Raw genomic sequence first — 23,946 nt, forward strand, 5'->3', positions numbered from 1 at the left:
GGAAGCTGGAATCCGGGGTAGGGTCAATATTTGAACCCAGGCACTTCTGGGATGTACATAATGTCAAATTTGGCTACCACTAATAACATCTTAACTACTGTGCCAAATGCTCACTCAAGACATGTATTTTGTAAGGAAATGGAAGGCTTAGAATACTGAAATTTAAAACAAATTTATCTTTAGTATACATTTTAAGGCCTGAGTAAATATAAGCTTATATAATTCTTTGCTTAAAAACAAGCTGATATTTAAAAAACAAAAAAAAGGTAAAATGGGTGTCTTCCTTGGGTTTTTTAAATGATAGAGGCCCCAACAGGAATGATCTGATTTTGCATGTTGGCTTTTTTGTTTGTGAATTAGTGATTTTAGAAGACTACTCAGGAAAATCTGTTCTTCAGGATTGCACAAAATGCTTCATTGCTCTTTGTTTACCCATGTGCTTTTTTTGCTTGTTCTGTAACTCATTACTTATACCTTTTGCTAAGGACATAAATATTTTAAATCAATAGATGAAATTTTGTTCTATTCTGTCTAATTTAACATTTGACCAAATCAGAATGGTTGAATAGCATTCTTTCAAGCATAGTATGTAACAAACCTTTGCATTATTTATAGAGTGTTTGCTAAATTCTGCATTTCTTTAGAAACAGTTTAGTTTGCTCAACAAAATTATCTTAAAGTATAATTGCTCTTCCCTTACTTTGAAATAAGTTGAACATATTTGAAATACATAGTTGAGCTCTATTTTTCATTATTTTCTTCTGTTGATAGCCAGGAATTCAAACAGGCATGCTTGTCTTGTCTGTGTCAGGACTCAGGTATCTTTTAAATTAATCTTGTCTCCTGAAAATAAGCCACAATCATGCACTCAAACCAGAACCCTGAAATTATTACCTGCCTTGACTGAAAAGCAAAGGAGGAACACTTCATTGCTTTCTCTTGCTTAGTGTAGCATGCATTTGTCTTCCATTAACACAGAGATAGGAAAAATCATGACTACATCCCTTCAGTCCATTTTAAGAGTTCAGGATTTGTACCATAATTGCAAGAAGTTGCATACAGTCCATTTGGGACATTTGGAAGCATGACCTGTGCTGTCAGCGAGATGTGTCTGCTGTTAACCTTTTGAATATCAGTTTGAGGAGCAAATGCTCAGAAGGTTTAAAGTCCAACACAGGAACATGTAGACAAAATGAACTTTCTTCGGGTGCTTGAGAGGGCAACATGTTTCTCAGCTGTGCAAGGATGTTTTAGTTAGGAGCATCTAAATGGTAATTTTATTTCTGGGTAGCATTATAAAGAATTTTAGTGGTGACAATTCTGTCTCTGTGTGTTTCTTTAGCTTTCTTGTGCGGATAAGGTTGGTACCACACCCTAATTGCAACATAATAAAATGCTGGTTTCATTTTCCTCTAATGAGGAAAAAATAAACCTGTGTTATTAAACTCTCTATTCTCTGGATCACGCGAGTGTCTCATTCATGGCTTCATTTCAGTCCCCAAATGAGGGAGGATTGTGTGTTTCCACCTGAGTTCCTGATCCTGACTCCCATCACATTGCTGTGGAAACTTTGGAACTCCACTCTACTTTAATTAATAAATCACTCACTTCCTTCTTGACTTACTGAGAGCAGACATGATGGTTAGGCTAGGTTTGGAATTCCTTACTTCAGGGCACTCACATGGCAAACTTCTGGTGCATCTGTGATAGGATTCTGTTTGGTAGATCTGCCTAGTAAGGAGGTAAGAATAGTAGGAACGCTTAAGTTCTTAGTAGTACCTTTGACCATTTGAAGTTGTACTTCTAAGGAAAACCGTATCTTCCCAGCTGGAATGGGAAGCAGTTATCACGAGGCCCTACTCATAAGCTGTTTGGCTTCATGATGAATCTTTTGGATTATTTAAGTTAATAATTTCTCCTAGAGATATTTTGCCCATTTTAACTTGCATTATGGTTCCTTCGGCTCATGTGCACTTCACTTGTTTTTAAAAGTCTATTTACTTTGTCTAGCAGGGAGAAAAAGCTATCTAAAAACTTCTCTTCTCCCTTATTTCAATATCAAGGAATTTCTGCACACAAAAATGTTATATAAACCTTGAAAACAAAAACCTGTGGGTCCCTCGCTGCCTAGTTGATGTAACTGCTGTCTGGTTAGGGAAGATGTTAGCAATGTGTGAATGAAAGATCACAATTTGGATGTCATTTTGACTAAGCTAGGAAAGAAGTCACATTCTGAATTATTTTTTTTTCTGGTGAGGGATCAATACTGTCTAGACATGGTCTCGTTAGGACTTTGCATTGACTAAGGCAGACTGGGTCACCAGTGGGGCTGATTCCTGTAATGCAGTCCGGAGAGGGTGGTGCATTCTTCTATTGCCTGTTATTACAGAAAAACTTTGTTGGTGTCAGCCGTGTTTCCCAGCAGCATTCCATTCAACTGCGAGGTTATCCCTGAGGACGAGATAATCCCATCCATTGCTTGGTTAAATTTCTGGGAGCTGCTCTCAAGGATGTGTGAAACCTAAGAGATGTATTTCAGCTCATAACTAAAGACCTCAGGCCACCTCTAAGAGCCAGACATCCTGCCTAGCTCCCCTTCAATTTCTGCAGATAATAGCTTCCTGTATGCAAATGTAACCATGAATTCTTTTTTAAATATCCAGTATTTTTCTTGCTTATAAGACATTTTCATCCACTGGAATGTGTGTTTGAATTGAGGAAGTTTGTGATTTATCCAAGACCAATACTTGGAAGTTTTGCCTCCTCACTGTTAGATGTTCAGCCTGCTCTCTGTGTTGCTCTGCATAGAATCTTAAGTCCTTCATTTGCTGTTACTGGCTGGCATTTTGCAAGAGAATGAAGCAATGTCTGAGCCACTAGAGGCCAGAGGTGGCCCAGCTCAAGCAGGTTTCTGAAAGCAGAATAAATATCTGTTATTTGTCCAGTGTCTTTATTTTCACTTCAGGCAAGATGAGTACAGACACTGAGAAATAATGCTGATTATACAAAGGAATCCCCTTGATAAAAGATTTCTTTCTGGGAATGTAAGTGTTCCAGTAGATTAGCATTATTGATCATTCTGTTTCCACATGCTCTACAGATGATTTTAGAATCCTGAAACTATTATTCTCCCTTGTCTAGTGCAATTACTAGAACAAGAAATAATCTAATTAAAAGACAACAAGGATGCATTGTAATTGTTCTAATAAATTATGTTAATATATAATACATATGGTTTCTTTTCAACAGAAATTCATTGAACAGATTGACAACTTGTCCTTTATTGTCAGAATCTCATTTCTTCTAAATAAAATAATTTACATCAGACCAGTTATATGTTCAAAAATCCATTACATCATTAAGGGAAGTTAATTTATTTTGTGTATATACAGTAAAGAATCAGAATTTGATCTCTAGAAAAAATATTCACATCAGAAGAGGTTAAATAAAGACTGATAGAATTCAAAAGCAAACTCAAAAAGATATCATTACAATGAAAATAACAGAGTTTTCATTTGTTTTTCTATTGTCAAGTTTATTGCCACATTGTGATACAATGGTAACTAATAGAATATTTCACTTTAGGCATTTTGCCCATATCTGTTATATGCCACATTATGCATTACATGTGTATGATGGTGCCATCAGTAACTTAATGTCATGAAGTATGCAAGAATTCTATTCACTTCTGATCACCCATGTTTTTCTAAGAGAATGCCAGTCTCCCTACTTATTTGGACATAATTCAGATTTAGTTTACTGCAACCTGTATGAAAAATAGCTCAAAACAATGTGGGAAAAGATGCCACAAAGAATAGGGGAGGGGTCTCTGTGGAGAATGAAGGGCCATACATAATCAATGCAAGTATATATGGCCACTTATAGAAGACCGTTTTCAGAATAAGCAGGTTTCTAGGTTAGTTTATGCTGCTGATTTCCTCTACTTAACAGTCTCTGAAACTTAATAAGCAAGATTATAATTAGAGAGTAACCTTATAGTAGTTTCTAGCGAGACCCATAAGTATTTCTGGAAGAGAAACTTTCTCACAACCACAGTTGGGAACTTCTAAAAAATATGTTCATTTTAAATTTTTTAAAAAAATAGTGCAAGAGGGAGAGGAGGAGAGAGAGGGAGAGAGACATACAGAGAGAAACAGAGAGAAATTAGAGAGAGAAAGGGTAACTTTCCATTTTCTGGTTCATTTCCCAAATGCCTGTCTATCACAGCCAGGGATGGGCCATGCTGAAGCAAGAAATCCAAGCAGTTAAGCCATCTCTGCTGCCTGCCCTAGCATTAGCAGGAAACTGGATCAGGAAGCGGAGGCAGGATCCAATCCCATTCACTGGCGTCTGCTATGGCATATGGGAGTCCTGAGTGAAGCTTAGCCTACTGAAGATCAAAGGCCAGCTCTTGGGATTGATTCACCTTGTCAAATTGGAGCTGGAATGCTTATAGATTCTACTTTACCCTCATTAGGTGCTATCTACAATAGCAAGCATAGATGCATACATCATATAAGAAATGGAAATTATAATTTAAATTATCTTTGGGGCCAGCATTGTGGCACATCGGGTTAAGCCACTGCGTATGACAAGAACATTTCATATGAGTGCCTGTTTGAATCTCAACTACTTCACTTTCAATCCAAGTCCCTGCTAATGTGTTTGGGAAATCAGTAGGAGGTAGACCAAATGCCTGGGTTCCTGCTATTTACATGAGTGACCCAGCAGGAGCTCCAGGCTTCTGTTTTCTGTGACCCAGCCTTGACTTTTGTGCTATTTGGAGAGTGAAGAAGCAGATGAAAGATTTCTTGTTGTCTCTGACTCTCACTTTCTGTATGACTTTGCCTTTCAAATAAATTTTAAAGAAACACAACTCTTTAGAAAGATGCATTATCTTTAATGGCAAAGGTGTGCAAGGAAATTTCCTATAACTGTGAGGCATAACCTGGCTCAATCAAGGTGAGAATTTTTAGATCCCTGCTCTATTAATATTCTACTTCACACCTCCATTTTTGATGGGAATCTCTTAGACTCTCTCTGTGAAAGTATGGCATTCTTTTTTATGATGTTTTCTTCTGAGAAAGGACTGAGAACTAGAAAGCTACAAGCAAAGAGAACAGTCCTACTGGGACTACACCGGATCAAATCCCAGGATGGATATTACATCTTCAACTCCAAGCTAGAACGATGTTGGCCTCTGAGAGGCAGTCTGAATGAGGAACTTTTTTTTGTTGCTGTTGTTGTTTTTAGTAGTTGGAGTGGAAAGAAAATAATGAGATTGTTGAATAGCATGTACATAGTCGCATAAAACTCCTTTATTCTGCTCTTTTTTAACCCCTAGGTCTTAGTGGAGTTGTTTTCTTTTCCCCACGGAAAGTGTTATTACACTCACAGTCAGGGATACCCACCTACGCAAAGGTAGACATGAGATCCACACCCATTCTGGAACAGACTCTGCATACTTCTAGACTGAGACTGCACAGTCATTGTGAAAATAGGACAGAAGGAGTACAAGCAAACTGACACTAGTCCCCCAAGGACCCTGAAAGTCTTTGGAAGTTTTTAGACACTAGGCATTTCTGGAGCACCAAGTGTGAACTTAACAAATTGCGTATAAATCTGATTTCATAGCTACTAGCATTGGAAATATTCCATTTAGTAAATACATAAAATATGCTTTGAGAATGCTAATGATTTAACAAAAGCCAAGGAATTCAAAGCTACAGGAGAGCTGAGAAACTTTGCTAACACCAGCCGTGATCTCATTCCTTGCTGCTCCATTCATTGACCTCAAAGACAGGGAGATCATTCTGAAGGTGGAATGGAGCATGGATAGCAGGAACTCAGCTTGAGTCCCTATTGTTCTTGGCCACTGACATGTTCTATCATTAGGTCAACTAAGTAGTAATACATATTAGGTTGAAGGTGTATATAATTCACTGGTAAATTGCTTCAAAAAATCTTTTTGAAATATTTATTGTTTGTCAAAGGAAATGAGCAGGCACTTTTCAAAAGAATAAATTCAAATGGCTAATAGAGGTTTGAAAAAAATGTCCAGGCTCCCTAGCTGTTAGGGAAACACAACTACAAACCACATTGAGGCTCTACTTTAACTCTAATGAGAATGACCTACATTCAGAAATCTACTAACACATGCTGGCATGGGTGTGGGGAAAAAGGTACCTCACTCCACAGTTGGTGGGAGTGTAGGCTAGTGCAACCACTGGGAAAGTTGGTATAGAGAGTGCTCAGACAACTGAGAATTGATCTACCATACAACCCAGCTATTCCACTCTTGGGAATATACCCAAATGAAATGGCATCTGCATAGAGGAGAACGACCTACAATCCTGTATTTATAGCAGCACAATTCACAGTTAGAAATGCATAGAAACAATCCAAATGCTTAAGAACAAATCAATGGCTGAAGAAATTGTGATACATTCAGTTTATGGAATAGTCTTGAGCCATAGAAAATAATAAAATCCTACCTTTTGGTTCACCCTTGAAACAGCCGCAGTGGCCAGAGCCGAGACGACCTGAAGCTAGGAGCCAGGAACTTCTTCAGGGTCTCCCATGAGAGTGCAGGATCCCAAGACTTTGGACCATTCTCTGCTGCTTTCCCAGGTCATAAGAAGGGTGTTGAATTGGAAGTAGGTCATCTGGGACATGCACCAGTGCCCATATTGATTGCTGGTGTTTGCATGTAGAGGATTAGCCAATTGAGCCAGTACACCAGTATCAGAATATTTAGGCTTTATTTGAAAGAGATTAATGGGAGGGGTGATGTGCAAAGATTGTCCACCTGCTGGTTCATTCCCCACATAGCTGTAATAGCCAAGGCTGGACAAGGCTGCTGCCAGGAACCAAAAACTGTTTCTGAGCCCAAGTGATCTTCCACTTCATTAGCAGGGAGTTGAATTGAAAGTAGAGCAGCCAGGTATCAAACTGGTGTTGATGTGGGATGTCAGCATTACAGGGGTTTGCTTAGCCTGTTGTACTACACAGCTGGTTCTGAGCAGCTCTTTCAAAAAGAAGGTTTTAAAAACAGATGTTGGGCGCAATAAGTTAAATTGCCACTTGGGACCTCCACATTCCACATTAGAATGTGTGGAATTTAATTCCTTTCCACTTCAGATTGAGTGTGTACTAGAAGGCAGTAGAGGATGACCGAAGTATGTGGTTCCCTGCCACCCACAAGTAAGATCCTGAATAGTTCCTGCTTCTTGCTGTTGCAGGCATTTTGGGAAGGAACCAGTGAATAGAAGATCTAGATTTTTCTGTGCTATGTTTTTCAAACAAGTTCGGAAGTGTTATAGTAGCAATCACTGTTTGCACATATGCATGAGTTTAGTCTATTTGGCAGATCCTTCTGGCAACATGTGGGGTCCAAATAGGATGAGAGCCCACAACATCTCTTCCTTACCTGTTGTTTTCCATTTCTTCCCCACTTGCTCCTACAGCTGAGAGTGAGGCATTGGTCTATTCCTGTTTCCCAAACATACTCCGTTCTCTACTTGTGTGAGAACGTTTGGGCATGCTTTTCCTTGCATCTGGCGATGCCTTTTGCTACCCAACCTTCAGCACCAGTTTTACTCAGTTTCATTCCTCTGAGAAGTTTCCACTGATCCTTCGACACTGTACTGCCTGTCCTCTCTGGTTCTGCTCTGTAACCGGTGCATATCCGGAATTTTAGCACTTGTCACTGTAATTATTTTTGGCGTGTTTATTCCTGTAATCAGAGTCACAATCTTTTATAGCTCAGTGACATTCCATTTCAGTCATGTCCAGTTTGTTGTGTATTTTTCTTACCTCTGTCTAGGTATCATTTTTTAATTTCTTGTGAGACTCAGGAAACTGAGAGCATTCAAGTACTGAATGGAAATATCAGTCAACAGTCAAAATCCCATAATCAGTGAAATGTAGCTTGCAGGAATGAAAGGGGATGTCAAGACATTCTCAAATGAAAGAAAACTAACAAAAGCTGTCAGCAGCAGACTTATCCTGGAAGGATGGCCAAAGAAGGTTACCTAAATGGAAAGGAAACTGTGAGAAATAGAACACGGGAACATAAAGAATGAAAGAGCAGTGAAGAAGAAAATATATTGTTCTTGCGGTTTCTACATTATGCTTGAATATTGAAACAGGAGTTGCAATACTGAGAATGAATATAAATGTGTGTATAGGAAGTATTTAAGATAAAAATATTATAACTTAAGGAAATTAAAGGGACATTAAGTGAGCTAGGTTTTGTGTTCCAACCTGGCTGCATGATGACACCCCTTTTGAAGAGAATCACGAATGTTTGCTTTCGTTTTGATTAAATTTTGCATGGTATCTTTTCTCACTATTTGATCTAAGTCGTTTAAGTTATCGATTTATCATGTAATATCTAGATCAAATTCTGAAAATACTATACAAAGACATGTGTTCCGGGTCTGGTGCGGTAGCCTAGTAGCTAAAGTCTTTGCTTTGCATGTGCCATTCGGGCACTGGTTTGTATCCCAGCTGCTCCACTTCCCATCCAGCTCCCTGCTTGTGGCCTGGGAAAGCAGTAGAGGGTTTCCCAAAGCCTTGGAACCCTGCAACTGCATGGGAGACCCAGCAAAAGTTCCTGGTTCCCGGCTTTGGATCAGCTCAACTCCAGCTGCTGTGTGTGGCACTTGCAGAGTGAATCAATGGAAGGAAGATTTTTCTCTGTCTTTTTCTCTGTAAATTTGACTTTCCAAAAAAAATAAAATTTTTTGAAAATTAAAAAAAAATTTTAAAGATGTGGACAAAACAAAGTAGAATTCTGGAAAATGCTCAGCAGTCAATAGTAAAGCAGATGGAACAAACAGAAAACAAGACAAAGTAAAAAATGGCAAAATTAGTTCTAAAATGTCAGTATTATATTAAAGTTATATGGTCTGACTGTCTCACTTAAAACAGAGATTAGTAGAGTTATTTTCAAAATACATGACCCAACTCCACACTTTCTATAGGAAGTTCTCTTTGAATATAAAAATAGAGGCAGTTGAAAGTCAAATGATGAGGTGTCGCGTGGCCCAGCGTCGGCGTGACGGTTGGACGCGGGCGCGGCCCTGCGGGTCCCGATTGCTGCAGCCGCTTGTCAGTGTGATGAAGATTGGCACCCAGGCTGTGGGAGCTGCTGCCTGCCAGCCTGCTGCCTCCTGGGACCCACGGCTCCACCCCTGCAGGGGTTCAGACGCCTTTGCTTCTGCCTCAAGATGATGTGACGCGTTCAGTAGCGCTGAGGAACCATGATGGCCACGCAGACGCTGAGCATAGACAGCTATCAAGACGGGCAGCAAGTGCAAGTAGTGACAGAGTTAAAAACTGAGCAAGAACCCGCCTGCTCTGAGCCAGATGCGGAAGGGGTGAGCTCCCCTGCGGTGGAGCCCCAGACCCCCATGGATGCAGACAAGCAGGCCATTTACAGTGTCTGCTCCAGTCAGGACTGGACTCGGCCGTACCCTGGATCCCAGAATCCATCGAGGCCGCTTGTGGGTGGTGGGACTTGCTGCCTGCTGCCTCTCGGGGCCACGGCCAGAAGCAGGGGCACGAGCTGGGATGGACTCCCATTCCCAGCTGGGATCCAGTCCCCCAGACAGCAGTGGAACCTCTCTGCCACTTGCCTGCTTCCAGATGCCACATTCCAAACTGTGTCTCTGTAGCGAAGGGAGGAGGCAAAGGGTACTTAGTTACCAGAAATATTGATAAATTGCATCTATTTAAATTTAAAACTTTTGCTGTAATATGTTATGAGAATGAAAAGACCAGTGTGGAGGGGGGATGGAAATCATGAGAGTTAAATGTTCAGCCCAGGAACTGTATCTACAATGCCTGAAAAACTCCTGTAACTCAGCAATAAGAAAGTACCACAGCTAAAACCAAAACAAATACTTCCCCAAAATGATTCCCAGATGGCAAAAATCACGTGAAAACCTGAGTCCAGTATCGCCAGCCATGAAGGAGATGCATGTGACAGCCAAGGCAGGGCACGAGCCCCAAGCCTGGCGTGGTGGGGAAGCCGTGGCCTGAGACCCACCTGGGACCTGAGAGCCAGGTCTTCAGCCTCCTGGACCTGTCACCTCTTCCTGTGGCTCAGTAACCCCCAGTGCAGGTGCTCCCTGGAGGAGTGAGCGCATACATGAACACAGCCCAGTGCAGGTGCTCCCTGAGGAGTGAGCACATACATGAGCACACAGCCCAGTGCAGGTGCTCCCTGGAGGAGTGAGCGCATACATGAACACAGCCCAGTGCAGGTGCTCCCTGAGGAGTGAGCACATACATGAGCACACAGCCCAGTGCAGGTGCTCCCTGAGGAGTGAGCACATACATGAGCACAGCCCAGTGCAGGTGCTCCCTGAGGAGTGAGCGCATACATGAGCACAGCCCAGTGCAGGTGCTCCCTGGAGGAGTGAGCACATACATGAGCACACAGCCCAGTGCAGGTGCTCCCTGGAGGAGTGAGCACATACATGAGCACACAGCCCAGTGCAGGTGCTCCCTGGAGGAGTGAGCACATACATGAGCACACAGCCCAGTGCAGGTGCTCCCTGAGGAGTGAGCGCTTACATGAACACACAGCCCAGTGCAGGTGCTCCCTGAGGAGTGAGCGCTTACATGAACACACAGCCCAGTGCAGGTGCTCCCTGAGGAGTGAGCGCATACGTGCACAGTCTTGTGTGTGTGTGTGTGTGTGTGTGTGTGTGTGTAACTGTTTAGAGCTATTTGATTAAAACTTCAACATTGTCTCCGTAAAAAAAAAAAAAAAAAAAAAAAAAAAAAAAAAAAAAAAAAGAAAGTCAAATGATGAGAAAAGATATATCATGCAAACTTTAATCAAAAGAAAGCAGGAGTAGCTGGTTCTCTTTAAAAGTTAATAAAACTGACAAACTTCTGGAAAGGCTGACAAATCAAAAGGGAGAGCAGGCAGACATTGCCAGTATCAGGTTATGAGGTAGAGGATGTCGCTGAAGATCCTGCAGACATCACAGGGGTAATAACAGAATGACGGAGCCACTCCACTCCATACATTGACAACCTCGACGAAGGAGACCACTGCCCCCCCAAGCACAAATGTTCAGAATTCACCCACTGGAAATAGATCATTTGAATATCATATGGCCCGTTAAACTGTTAAGAAAATTGAATTAATCATTTAAAATCTAATATTTTGTGTATCCAGTTAAAAACAATATATTATTATGAAAATTATTTTTGAAATTAATGAGAGTTTGTATTTTTCCCAGACTGAAAAACAGCAGTAATAGTTTATGAAGCCTCAGTGCCTTTATTTGTCATTCTCCAGGAACATGGTCTCAGCCTGAAGAGAATGATTAGCTGCTCCTAACCATGTCAATGTGCAATGTGCAACTTTTCCCTTTTTGGTTAGATCCCACTGAGCTAGATTTTTAAAACGTTACAACCTGGAATAGCATTGTGGCACAGCAAGTTAAGCTAATGCCTGCAATGCACTAGTTCAAGTCCCTGCTGCTCCACTTTCTGTGTAGCTCCCTGCTAATGCACCTGGTAAAGCAGTTGAGGACGGCCCAAGTGCTTAGGACCCTGTGCTTACATGAAAGTTCTGGAAGAAGCTCCTGACTTTGGCCTGAGACTGCCTGACTGCTGTCACCATTTGAGGAGTGAACCAGCAAATGGAAGATATCTCCCTCTTTCTTTCCTTCTCTTTCTGTAACTCTGCCTATCAAAAAAGATTTTAAAATCTTTTTTTTTTTTTTTTACGTTATAGTCTGGGGACCCGCACAATAGCCTAGTGGCTTAAGTCCTTGCCTTGAACACACAGGGATTTCATATGGGCACTGGTTCTAACCCGGCATCCCCGCTTCCCATCCAGCTCCCTGCCTGCGGCCTGGGAAAGCCCTGGGTGACTCTGAAGAAGCTCCTGGCTCCTGGCTTCGGGTGGCTCAGCTCCAGGCATTGTGGATGCTTAGGGAGTGAAGCATTGGACAGAAGATCTTCCTCTCTGTTTCTCTCCTCTCTGTGTATCTGTCTTTCCAATAAAAATAAATAAATTTTTTTTTAAAGATTTTATTATCATTGGAAAGCCGGATATACAGAGAGGAGGAGAGACAGAGAGGAAGATCCTCCATCCAATGTTTCACTCCCCAAGTGAGCCGCAACGGGCCGGTACGCGCCAATCCGATGCTGGGAACCAGGAACCTCCTCCGGGTCTCCCACGCGGGTGCAGGGTCCCAAAGCTTTGGGCCATCCTCGACTGCCTTCCCAGGCCACAAGCAGGCAGCTGGATGGGAAGTGGAGCTGCCGGGAATAGAACCGGCGCCCATATGGGATCCCGGCACATTCAAGGTGAGGACTTTAGCTGCTAGGCCACGCCGCCGGGCCGATAAATAAATCTTTTTTAAAAAATTATGGTCTGATGAATGATAGAAAAATGAAGGCTTTCTGTGGTTTTTTTTTTTGTCTTAATTTGCTTAAGAAATTACTATATACATTGGGACTTAACAAAGGGGTCCTTGGTGTTATTAGTAGGCGTGTGCCCAACATGTATGGCTTGTCTTGTGTATTTTTCTGTTTAATTTGGAATCCCATATTTACACTTTAAAAACTAATATAATTGTCTGCCTTCATTCCCTCATGCGCAAACGGGAGTAAAACCAATAATATTCTTAAGGTTATTGTGAAGATTGAAGATTTTAATGTGAGAAACATGTTGAGACAGTACCTAATACACAGTCAGCTATCACCATTATTATTATAGGCTATGGGCTTTTCTGCTATCTGTATTCCTTAGACAGCTGGTAAGTATAATGCATCAATCTATTTTTTTTTGAGTTTATGATGGTGAGAAAGCAATATACTTTCAATTACCAAAATATACCAATATACTTACTATTACCAGAAACTGCACTGCAAATATTAAAATTCGGGTTTTGGTCTTTTTCACAGCTGGAGTGTGTGTTGTGATACTGTCAGGATGCTAGACAGAGGCAAAAACCTGCAGCTTTGTGGAAGCCCAGCTTGCAGGACAGCTGCATTTTCTCTAGAGTGGACTGTGTTGTGAAGCTATCAAGGCTAGCAGATTAAGTGGTTTAGATTTATTATCAATTTATAGTATTTCCGCTTTTCAGTGGGATTATCAAGACTATCCCCAGCATAAATCAAGGAGCATCTGGAACTTTGAGGTTTAGAAAGGAACCTGTTCACCCAGGCCACAAAGTCACTTATCTGGCTGAGACTTTCCTATTGTACTATTATCACACTTAAGTCTTAGCACTTTATTGCTGAAAGTAGCCTTTTAGGTCATCCTAGAAGTTCTTGAACCTGTCTGCAGACTTGGTGGTTAAAGGCTGGATTGTACGGTGGATGGGAACTGTGTTTAAATCCTGCCCCTGAACTGGGAGCAGCTGGGAAGTCTGGCATAAACCATCTGACTACATCACAGCTGTGATCATAAGAATTCAATTTGATGTTGCTTGGAAAGACCTTGATACTCTAAGTGCTGTATAATAGTTTTTTAATGCTTGTGACTGCTATTAAAAATAAGAATTTACTCTCAGAAATCTTCAGTGACAAAGGTTCAGCTAGAACTCTAGTGGATATTTTTATTCAGTACTCTTTCTTCTTCACTTTGCCAACTAATTGCTTAGCTCTCATCCATCCTTTCAAAGTCCACATTTATAAAGTTATAGTTGTTAGTGAAGATTTTAAGAAGACCATTTTCCAAGAGGTTTTTTTGAACTGCCAAGTCCGGACATTTAGGATGTAGCTTGGTGCTGAAGTAATTGGCTCTGTTAGTCTTGAATTTTAAGAAGTTTTCTTTCAGAATCTAAGGTTGAAAACCATGAGAGGAACTCTCACATTTTGGTAATTGCCTACAGAATAACTTACCTTTTATAAAACATATGTTATTCAGAGATGATACCTTCTTTCCCTCGCTATGCCATGTTCAGAATCTCCTCATTAAATATAATTACAAACTTCTTCTCTGAGCTTTCCCTTTTAACTATTTCTTCAAGTACCATCACTTTATAATATTCTATTTTCAATTTATCAACTACTTAGGGAATGGTGTACTTGTTAAGGCTGGATAGTTTCTTAGGAGAATACAGAAATGATTTTATCTTAGATTTTCTACCTGTCAGAAGCAGAGGTGTTGTGAAAGCTATTTGAGGCCAATGATACACTATCTACTCCTATTACGTCACCTAAGCACATTGTACGTGCCTGGAGATTAACGTAAAAAGTGTAATTAGTGGGCCCGGCGGCGTGGCCTAGCGGCTAAAGTCCTCGCCTTGAACACCCCGGGATCCCATATGGGCGCCGGTTCTAATCCTGGCAGCTCCACTTCCCATCCAGCTCCCTGCTTGTGGCCTGGGAAAGCAGTTGAGGACGGCCCAATGCATTGGGACACTGCACCCACGTGGGAGACCTGGAAGAGGTTCCTGGTTCCCGGCATCGGATCGGCGCGCACCGGCCCGTTGCGGCTCACTTGGGGAGTGAAACATTGGATGGAAGATCTTCCTCTCTGTCTCTCCTCCTCTCTGTATATCCGGCTTTCCAATAATAATAAAATCTTTATTAAAAAAAAAAAAGTGTAATTAGTGAGTAAATTTAAGTATTAAGACACTCCTTTAAGTAAAATAGGAATTGTGTGTGTGAATTAGATTTATTTGACCATAAACAAGACAGAACTCTGCACTGGTGTAATATTGATAAAGTGGGTGTCATTTAAGCAACATACAAAAGTCTCATTAGATTAAATTTTAAGGTGAAAGCAATGAACATTGTGGCTCTGTGAGTTAAGCCATTGTTTGGGATGCCTGCATCACAAATGGAGTCTCAATTGCTCTGTTTCCAATCCAGGTTTCTGCTCATGTATCCTAGTGTTGCAATAAAACTTGCAAAACTACCTGGAGGTGTTCGTGTAGAATCCCTAAACCTGGGTTTGCTTGCCCAATGCATAGAAAGTTTATCACTGACATACAGTGAGTGGCAGCAGAAAGTAGACAAGTATAAGCAAAGCATAGAACTGTTGTAGGGTTTTTGACCCCCAGTACGGCAGCAACCTCAATTCTTGTCTCAGGAAAGAAGAATTTTCATGCGGTCACAATTTAGTTTTAAAGCAAGATTTATTAGAAAAGCTGAGAAAGGAGGCTCCTGTCCTAGCGACAGGAGGGAGTTTCGAAAGCAAAAGAACCCGTACCTCCTGCCATTGTGACAGGAGGAAGAGAGGAAGAGGCCCTAGACCTCTGCCATAGTGGCAGGAGAAAGCAAGAAAAGCCCAAATTAATGGTCGGGATAGCATCTTTTAAAGGTTCACCTCAGAGATGTTTCTCCATAAACAAAGGAGAATTCCTGGTTTCCATGGTACCTGGCTCTGGGACTTAAGGTCCAGAGAGGTGTCACTGACTACTTTCTTTGTCCCCTTTTAATGATAAACAGGCCAGTCTGAAGCAACCCCCTTGGCAATGGCCAGAGATAGAATTGGGCTGATGCTTTAGGTGGGGAATTGGTACGTTAATGTTGCCCTTGTCCCTTGGGAAATCCTGTTCTCGATATGTTAAAATATGCACTTGTCTCAGTAGAAATGTACTGTGGTAAATCCAAGACATGTGGGGAAAACACCTTTTTTCATTTGTTAAAAAAAATGATGACTCGGTAACCCAGAATACCCTAATTGCCTATTGCCCAGTCTAACTCCCTCTCTCAGAACAATCTAGGTTTGTCTGAGGAGATAGGGGTTAGGGTTCTTATAGACTGAAAATTGGAACTCAGAGGTCTGTGTTCAGCATATGTCCCTGTTCTTGACCATTGATATGTGTGTTCTTTTGATTAGTCAGCAATGCTATACTCTTAAATTGAATTTTCATGGTGACCACGTGGGTTTCTGTAAGTCGAGGGGTTTCATGCAGGTAGTTGTTACATTCTGTTCTAGACTTGGAATTTACCTGTCTGTCCTTGGAGTTTCACTAAGCAAAATCCATCTAGTTTTACCTATTGGAGTCATAACTGACCCCTTGATTCCAGTGATTTAAATCTTGTACTGTTCCCTCAATTCAGTGAATTCCTTTTGACAAGTGGTTGATCCTAGAATATGGACAAGGAAACCTTGAGCTCAGGGAGACATTCAGGAAAGCTTTGAATTTTTCATGCATCCACCAATCAGAAGGTATTAAATATTTTTCATCTACACTAAGTAGCATTCCAACTGAAAAAATTTTACAATGGAATGTACCCTTATATTCTTTTTCTTTCAGTTCCTTCCTCTCTTATCTGAACTTTACAAAGAATTTGAGACTGTTTACTAAATTAAAGTTAGTGTTCAAGTAATGAAACCATTAATCATGAAACAGAAACATGATCATTTGTAGTGCTAGGAGCCTGTAGGCCTCAAGAATAAACTAAATTTGTCTGTAGGGGTTCTGACTTCTAACGTAGAAAGAGAATTATCTGACTCATGGATTATTCCTTGTCTGACAAGAGATTTTTGTTTTTCCCAGATCCAGTCATACTTCTGTGGGATCAAAACAAAAGATGGAGTGTTTCAGTTATTCAAGGGAATGTTGTTGAGTATATTGTATTTTTTTGAACAGAATAAAGATACTGGGAATTAACAGTGATGGCATGTGTTATATATGTCTTTGTCACTGTGTCCTCAGACCTCAACACAGTGCCTCTTCACAGGAGTTGTTTTACATTGAATTACTCAATGGGGAGTTTCTGTGTAGAACTTTCAGTGTCAAGAAAGGTACCTCTAAGCTTTGTGCCTTTGAAATCTGTGGTCTCTCTCCCTAGGAAGCTGTTTTTCATTCCTTATCTATCTCCATCTCATCCTGAGAAGTTCCTCACCTCAAGTTCCTTTGTTTTAATATCTCAGCATGTTGCTCCTTTATTTAGAGCTGTTCCCTCAGCTTGAAAGAAAGCTCTTCTTTCACAGTCCTTCCCTGGTACCCACATCCTTGAATAGCTTTCAGGGAGGTTTTGGTTACCCTAACACAATGCCTAACACTTATTAGATGCTCAGTAAATACTTCCTTAAATGAATAAAAGTGTTTAGTGACTAAATAAGGTGATGAGTTGCAACTTTAATGAGGTTAGAATGGAAATGAGGATAATAGATGGAAATGAAGATATTATTAATCATAATGATAATGATTATGATGATTTTAAGAAGTGCTGGTAGCTGCTGTAGTGAATTCTAACCATATGACAGGTCCTTTTCGTAAATGATCTCACTGAATCTCCTAATAAGTCTTTTGGAAGGCAATGCTATGTTAACAGTGATGAAAATGGCATAAAGCAAAGTGTTGACCTGGGAGGTGTCATGCAACTATTGATTGGCAGAGCCCAGGATTCAAATCTAAGTCCTTGACCACTGTGCAAACGTATCAATATGGTATTTTGCTAAACCATTCTCAAGATTCTGAACTGGAAGAGCAGAATGATGATGGGCTAATGTGCCCTAAATAATGTGACTGGTAAGTGTGTGACTATTTAAATATCAACAGTCCCCTATGGTGAGGCTCCAGCTGTGTTTCTGTACAGGAAGAGAAAATGTAGAAGCAGAGCCATGTGCTTTTTCTGTTTCACGATTTAGAGTAGGATGTTGTTTTCACCCATCTTTTGGTGAACAGTGCGCTTGCTGAAACACCCTTTGTCATATTTCTGCTTATGAGCACTTATTGTATATTTCATTTGTTCATTTGAAAATCTAATATTTATTGCAGTGCAGAGCAATTAAATGATTCAGTGTAGTCACTCTGAAAAGCCTAATTTCCATGTGTGGAATCATGTTTATCATCACCCATATTTGAAGGCACAGAATGGCATATTTACATTGGTAATGTACTCAGAACATTGCCTTTCTACCTTGTTTGCTCTATTTTTAGGCACCAATCCAAGCCCTGTCTGTAGAATGACACACAGAAAAGCATGATATTTAAATATTAGGGCTGTAAGTGGAGCCAAGTAATTGAGGCAAATCTAGTGTTTTGGTGCCTCTGGCTCCTATTTATATGCAAGCAGGACTCTAGGATCACTGGACTTGTTTTTTTTTTTTAAAGAATTTAGCAAGCTGCTTTTTCAAGACTTCAAGATCTCTCAAACAAGTGTATGTATAGGATATTTTTAAACAGATATTGACTCAGGAGAAAGCTTTTGGGTCCGTTTAGACTTTTGTTTCACAATTACTGAATTTTCCTACATTGTTCTCCTCATAACTCTAGCCTCTTTAAAGAATGACATGCCTGGCTCACAAAGGAGCGTCTGGTGATTAGCAGCAGAAATGAATTATCCTCAAGTGAACTCCTTTAAAAAAAAAAAAAAGCAAAGGAAAAGAAAAGGAAGGGAAAATTGCCTTTTGTTGGGGGAAAAACTAATTTCAAGTTTTAGAATAAGTAAGGTTAAATGACCAACTTGCTTCAAGGAGAGATGCATGAAAAGCAAAATTGTTAAATCAACTGATGAACTAATCAAGCATATTGTTCCCTTGATTCTAGAAGATTGCAGTGGTCTCTTTAGAAAGGTTGTGAAGACATCCATAGTGCATTCTTGGTTTCCCTTGTCTGTTCATGCGTGTTTCCTGTTGCCCATAGTGTCACTAGTTCTATGGGTAGGGACTGTGCCCAGGATAGTGGCTGCTGGTAATGTGCTGTTGCTCCCTTGGCCACAGGTTCCTAGTGGTTCCAAGTGAAACGTTCCCTCTGCTGGCTGATCTGAAATTTGGTCCAACATGAAAGGAACTGAAAGAACTCTCTACTAATTATTGGTCTCACTGATAATTAAAATACTATTTTGAGTTTCATCCTTTAAAATCCAGAAGCATGTGACCAAATGCAATGTACTCCAGAACTGGCTGCAGATTCCTTTCCTCATTCCTTCCCCATCCTTCTCCTCCATTCTTTTCTTGCCTTCCTCCCTCTCGTGTTCTTCAAAATGATTTGAAAATTGCAGACAATATCCAAGAGTAGCTCAGTTGACATTGTATTCTTCCGATCCAAAAACTGCTTTTCCCTTTTGCTTTGGTCGCGTTTGCTTTCAGTATTACTGTTATTTGTATTTTTTTAAAAAGTTATTTGTGAAGCTAGACTGGCTTTTCATCATCATTTCCTGCCCTTCCCCTCCACCCTCCACTCTCTGCTCTTGGCAAACCCCATCCCCCAAACCTCTACCATGTATTTTTGATGTATTTGACCGGTTCATTATTCAAACTTTTGCATATATATGTGTGTACCAAAAATGAGTACATACTATTTGTGTGTGTTTGTAAAAGTTTTCCTTTTTATTTTTTTATATGATGTTATTTATGAAACAATTGTTTTTATTCCTATAAAACCAATTGATTCTGTTAGACAGAATATAGGAACTGATCCTATAATTATAGCATATTTTGTTTACCCATTCCCCTCCCGGAATGACTTTTAGATCATTTCCAAGTTCTATTATGAGAAAATTGCAGCAATTTTTAAAAATTTATGTCTATCTGCATGTATATTTCTTCTGATTCCTATATACTAGCCCCTCAGGAAGAATTACTATGCCATGGTATACAAGGAAAGTCACTTTTCATACATATGGTGAAAGTGCTCACCACAGGCACAATTAACGATTTTGCCAGAAGGAAGCTACAATATTATGCTATTTTCCCCACATCTTGCACAACATTGAATTTCATGTAAACTTCTCTGATAGAAGAACTGGAATTTCATTTTAATGTGCAGTTCCTTCATATTTAGTGGGGCTGAGCTCCTTTTCTTACATCCATAGTCCATTATGATTTGTCCATTGAATCACCGTTTATTTTGTCAGTTTATCTTATTCTTCATTTTGGAAATTCCTTATTCCATGTTAATTATGTTGCCATATATATAGCTGTTCTGACACTTGAGGGTCTTGTCTTCAATTTATTAGCACCCTTAAATTGTTATTGAGTCTAATTCAGTTTTGTGTATTATCAAGAAATTGGGTATAATCTCTCTTCCCCCAGTCAATTCCCAATATTTTTGGGTCTGATTTGGTATATACAGCATATGGCTGACCACATTCACTGTACCTTTGCTACCTGAACAACACCTTTAATCACCAGGAGCCTCCTAAGTAGCCTTGGTGCTCCGTTTATAGCTTACAGACAGCCAAGGCAATTTGATTAAAATGTGAGACAGAGCCTGGTGTTTTTGGTAAAGCCACTGCCTGCCAAGCTGGTATCCCATATGGGTGCTGGTTGGAGTCACAGCTTCTCTACTTCTGATCTAGCTCCCTGATGAAGGCTTGGGAAAATCAGCAGGAGATGGTCTGAGTGTTTGGGCCTGTGCTACTCACGTGGAAGACCTGGAAGAAGCTCTGTGGCCTGACCCCACCCTGGCTGCTACAGCCATCTGAGGAATAAACCAGCTAGTGGAAGAACTCTTTCTCTCTCTCTTTTTTTCCCCCAGCCTCTTTATCTCCCTATCCCCTGCTGCTTAACAATGACTTTTGAATAGATTAAAGAATCTTAAAAAGAAATAAGACTGATCTTATTCTACCTCTGTTCAGAACTGCAGTGGTTACCAACCTTGTTCCAAGTAAATGCCCAAGTCCTTGGAATGACCCATAAGGTCCAGTACCCATTAGTTCTGTCTCCTTCCATTCTCTCCTCACTGCTTCAGCTAACCTAACCTCTCAGGTTCTGCTCATATAGCAGACATACACCTGCTTCAGATCTTCGTCCTGAGAAGTCCCAACTGCCTTGAAATTTTTTAAAACAGTGTCATCTTTGTGAAAGTAGGTGGAAAATGCATATTGGGACAAAATTATGCAACTATCTCAATTTTTTTTGTCAGCAAGATAAACTTATCTTTAAAACCCATTTTCTATGAGCTTTTGCAAATTCTTTTGTGTTAGTTTTTTTAAGATTTATTTATTTTTGTTGCAAAGTCAGATATATACAGAGAGGAGACCAGAGAGAAATATCCTCTGTCCAGTGGCTCACTCTCCACGTGACTGCAACAGCCAGCGCTGGAGCCAGGAGCCAGAAGCTGTTCCGGGTCTCCCACACGGGTGCAGGGTCCCAAAACTTGAGCCGTCCTTGACTGCTTTCCCAGGTCACGAGCAGGGAGCTGGATGGGAAGCGGCGCTGCTGGGACTAGAACCAGCACCCACATGGGATCCCAGTGCGCCCAAGGCAAGGACTTAAGCTGCTACGCCACAGTTCTGGGCCCTTGTATTATTTTCTTAGGACTGCAGTAACAAAGTACCACGATTGAATGGCTGGAAACAATGTAAATGCATTGCTCTGAACCCATTAGTAATTGCTAATCCTCCCCTTACAAGTTCTGGGATCCCAAATGGGCACTGGTTCATTTTCCAGCCGCTTCAGTTACCGTCCAGCTCCCTGCTTGTGTCCTGGGAAAGCAATGAAGGATGGCCCAAAATCTTGGGACCCTGCATCTGTGCGGGACCAGGAGGTAGCTGCTGGCTCTTGGCATCAGAACAGCTCGGCTGTGGCTATTGGAAACTGAAAGAAAAATAAAACTGTTACCCGTTGCTTAAAAGGAAAATTCATTGCTTCTTAAATTTGAAGGCTACAAGTATAATTAGAGTGTCATGAGGGCAATGATCCATATCTAATCTAGTCTTTGCTTCTTTGTAGCGTCAGGTGGTTTGCAGAGAATCGTTGGCCTTTCTCTGTTTGTAGTTGCATAATTCATCTCTGTCTTCATCATTCCTAAGTATTTGACTATCTTATCATGATAGCCTTGTAAGCACACCAGTCATGTTGGATTCAATGTCCACTCTATGCCATTGTGATCCTATCTTAGCTAATTGTATCTATGAGAATCCTGTTTCAAAAGGAAATGACATTCTGAGTTACTAGGGGTTAGAAATTCAATGTATTCCTTTTTATCTAAGGGGCAGAAGGCGTATGTCTCAACCCTAAATTCATCATCTCCTGGCCTAATCTGTTTCTCCCCAGTTCTTAGTACTGCAGAACTCTGTGTGTGTGTGTGTGTGTGTGTGTGCTCATTCCATTGTCTCCTCTACTAGAATATTCACAGCATGAAGGCAAGCTTAGGGGCTATTGATGCTCATTATTATAGAAATTAGTGGGGTCCGGTGCCGTGGCCTAGCAGCTAAAGTCCTCGCCTTGAAAGCCCCCGGGATCCCATATGGGCGCCGGTTCTAATCCCGGCAGCTCCACTTCCCATCCAGCTCCCTGCTTGTGGCCTGGGAAAGCAGTCGAGGACGGCCCAATGCATTGGGACCCTGCACCCGCGTGGGAGACCTGGAAGAGGTTCTAGGTTCCCGGCTTCGGATCGGCGCGCACCGGCCCGTTGCGGCTCACTTGGGGAGTGAATCATCGGACAGAAGATCTTCCTCTCTGTCTCTCCTCCTCTCTGTATATCTGACTTTGTAATAAAAATAAATCTTTAAAAAAAAAAAGAAATTAGTGGCTAGCACCTTTGTAGGAGCTTGATAAATACTTCTTGAATGATTATTTGCTTTTAGTTACTGTATTGAGCGAATCATGTGACATGAGATGGAAACCATTAAAGAAAGGAAATGATGACAAAATCAAAATCCTAGGGAATAAAGTGGTGCTTGTGATTATTGCATTTTAGTTTCAAATAATAGTGTGTGAAGGAAACACTGAAGTTTGAGTTCCCAACAGAGGAGCTGAGCAGTTGTCCTTGAATGATAGCAAGGTTAGTTATTCTTCAAAAACTGGTCATCATGAGGTTCAACATGTGATTGGAATTGTGCTTGGTGTTTTTATGTTTTTTTAAAGTCCCCTTCAAATATTATTGTATCCATTTTACAGAGGTAGAAAGTGACCTGAGTCACTGTGAAGAATGCAGCAATAGTAAATGCATTACTACAAGATTTAAACTTAGACTATTTGGGTCAAAAGCTCATGTTCCCTCCCTTATTAGATTCTCTTAGATTCTTTTGGACACCAAGGCTTCAGATGAAGGGAAATAAATGCACATAAATGAGACTCTTTACACAATTTGGCATAGACCACTACAAAACCAGAGAAGTCCTCTAAAGGTATCCTTTTGCATGTTGTGGAGCCTTATACCAGGACTTACCAGCTTTTAAGGAAGGTCAGATAGAGCTAGAACAACCCCAGACTTAGAAATCGAGTTGGGAAGCCCGGGTGCTACTCTGTCATGTTCTTTCTAGAAGCTTGTGTGACTCTCGTCAGTCCGTCTGAGCCCTATCTCCCTGTGCAGTCATGATACTGCCTACAAAAATTGCCTGGATTCTACTTTCCTGACAATATACAGCCGTACTCGCTTGCTATTTGTAATGAACATTCCTAAGGAGAGTTCACCTGTGAACTTTCACCAGTGAACAGGTCACTGCTACAATAACTTGACTTTTTGTTCGTGGTACAGGTACCTCAGGAATTCCTGCCTGCCTAGCTCCTGTGTAAAGCTCTCTGCACCCTACCATTGAGGATTCCAAGGAGGTCATAGTGATCAGAAAGGTAATATTTGTCTAAAATTTTTCTGACTTTGATATTACTGACTTACTATGGACATCCTGACAATAATAGCAATTTCCTGCTGTACATGTGAAGTGAAACTTTAAAAAAAAATCATGAATTTATTTAAGAGAAGCAGAGGGGGGATCTGATCCTTTGATTCACTCCCCAAAACATACATAATGACTATAACTGGGCTGAGGCTGAGGCAAAAGCCAAGAACCAAGAGTACAGTCCATGACTCCCACGTGGATTGCAGAAACCTTGTTGCTTGGCTCTTCACTCCTTTCCATGGTCTGCATTCTTTGTAAGCTGGAGTCATGGGCCAGAGAAGGAACTGCAGTCCTGATAATCCAGTATGGGATATGGGTGTTTTAAGTGCTAGGCTAAATACCCATCCCCTAAATGCCAGCTTCTCAAATGCCGACCTCTTTTGGATAGGTTCCTTCTGAGAATTTCCCTCTTTTTGAATTCCATTTGTAGCTACC

General features: G+C 40.9%; 1 long non-coding RNA gene across 1 annotated transcript in view; it reads left to right on the forward strand.

Annotated features, from left to right (window-relative positions):
* The window catches only part of LOC131482873 (uncharacterized), a 363,322-nt gene extending 339,872 nt beyond the window's left edge, over positions 1–23,450 (forward strand). Inside the window, exon 4 of the long non-coding RNA XR_009247364.1 lies at positions 23,370–23,450. This is a non-coding gene — a long non-coding RNA (uncharacterized LOC131482873). The remainder of the gene's footprint in view (positions 1–23,369) is intronic.
* Positions 23,451–23,946: the final 496 nt, after the last annotated feature.

Source organism: Ochotona princeps, chromosome 21 (genome assembly GCF_030435755.1).
Source record: "Ochotona princeps isolate mOchPri1 chromosome 21, mOchPri1.hap1, whole genome shotgun sequence".
NCBI lineage: Eukaryota > Metazoa > Chordata > Mammalia > Lagomorpha > Ochotonidae > Ochotona > Ochotona princeps.